Genomic DNA, 1,605 nt, shown 5'->3' with positions numbered 1-1,605 from the left:
AAGGGCTTCCTTGATCCAAACCCTAAAATCTCTGGGAACTTGGTTCCTGCAGCGTGACCTAACCTTTTCTGGCGCCAAAGGAGAGCGCTAAGTCCAGATCGGGATGCACCTGCCAGGCTCCCTCCCTGACAGCCTGCACCTGCGCATCCTCAGCATCCCTCAGCAGGCGAACCCTATCCCTGGCCCTTTGCAGCCGCTCCTGAGCTGGATCTTCCGGCTTCCCTAACTCGAGTCGTCAGTTTGCTTCTTGCCAATCACGTATCAAAAATTAGGAATATTTTCGATACTGATAAGGATTTTCAACAAGCAAAACTATTCAATCGCAGTCTTTTAAAATCGGAGACATGGGGGGGTCCACGGTCTAAGTGGTAGTTAAAATACAATGATCCAGGTGCATGCACCGAGATCTGCGGTGCATGGCGTGGGTACGTGGGTCGCCGTACCCGCTGGGACGGTGTTGCGGGTGAGGGAGGCGGCTGGGACTGCGGCTCCCCGGACTCGATCGCCCCCTGCAGGCGGCGGCCGGAGCTGCAGCGGCGGAGCCGGGCTCAGTGCTGACGTCTGGCTGGAGCGAGCAGGAGGACCCGCCCCGGCGTCCAGGCCGTAGACTGCGCAGCTGCGGAGAGGATGGCATTGGCCGCATCCTCCGGCTGGGCGAGGATGGCTGACCCGGAAGGTCGCCTGGGCAGAATGGAGCCGACCAGGCCTGAAGTGCGAGCGCAGACTTTCGTGTTTCCAGTCTCAGAGCTGCTCCGTGGGGGAGAGGCTGATTACATGCAGCACACACCAAGCTCTCTAGCATCAGAGGCCGCTGGGTTGATTCCCAGAATCCGCACATTGGCCAGGGACCCAGACTAGGTACTGTGCAGGTGGGAGAGAGGCGGCTGTGAGCCTGCAGCCAGCGTCAGAAAGACCTTGAAAAATGCAATTCTCATAGATAGATGGTTGATAGATGAGTAGAATGATAGGTAATCAGTAAGCAGATGATAGATAAGTAGATGGTAGGTAGATGATAAATAGATGATAGATTGATGATAGACGATAAGTAGACTTGTTAAGTAGATGACAGGAGATAGGTAGATGATATATAAACGATGGATGAATGGATGTGTGAGACACGCCCTCAAAAAATTTAATATCTCTCTTCCGGTCCTTTGGCCTCGGAGGCAAAAGCAAGATGACTGACTGAAAGGAACGTCAGCGTTTGGAAAGCGTTGCAATAAGACACACATTTTGTGAGCCGCTATGACTCTAAGGCCTACCACCTTCAGAAGTCGACCTGTGGCAAATGTGGTGCCCCGCCAAGCACAAGAGAAAGTATAACAGGAGTGCCGAGCCTAAGAGGTTAAATACTACCGGGACTGGGTGGATGAGGCACCTGGAAATCATCTATGGCAGATTCAGTCATGGATTCCGTGAAGAAATGACACCGAAACCCAAGAGGGCAGCTGTTGCAGCATCCAGTTCATAATCAGTCATAAAATAAATGTTCTTGGCTTCAAAAACTGTAAAAAAAAAAAAAAAAAAAAATTCAACGTCTCATGAAAGAAAGGGTTGAAATTGATTGTTTTGGAGCCTAAGGAAAATATCCATTTCAAAATGTAT

At 51.1% G+C, this 1,605-nt stretch overlaps 1 pseudogene; it reads left to right on the top strand.

Annotated features, from left to right (window-relative positions):
- Positions 1-690: 690 nt before the first annotated feature.
- LOC103748634 lies at positions 691-1,512 on the top strand (annotated as a pseudogene).
- The last annotated feature ends 93 nt before the right edge of the window (positions 1,513-1,605 follow it).

This window comes from Nannospalax galili, unplaced genomic scaffold (assembly GCF_000622305.1).
Source record: "Nannospalax galili isolate Female #2095 unplaced genomic scaffold, S.galili_v1.0 scaffold445, whole genome shotgun sequence".
Taxonomy (NCBI): domain Eukaryota; kingdom Metazoa; phylum Chordata; class Mammalia; order Rodentia; family Spalacidae; genus Nannospalax; species Nannospalax galili.
This window is presented reverse-complemented; position numbering and strand designations above follow the sequence as displayed.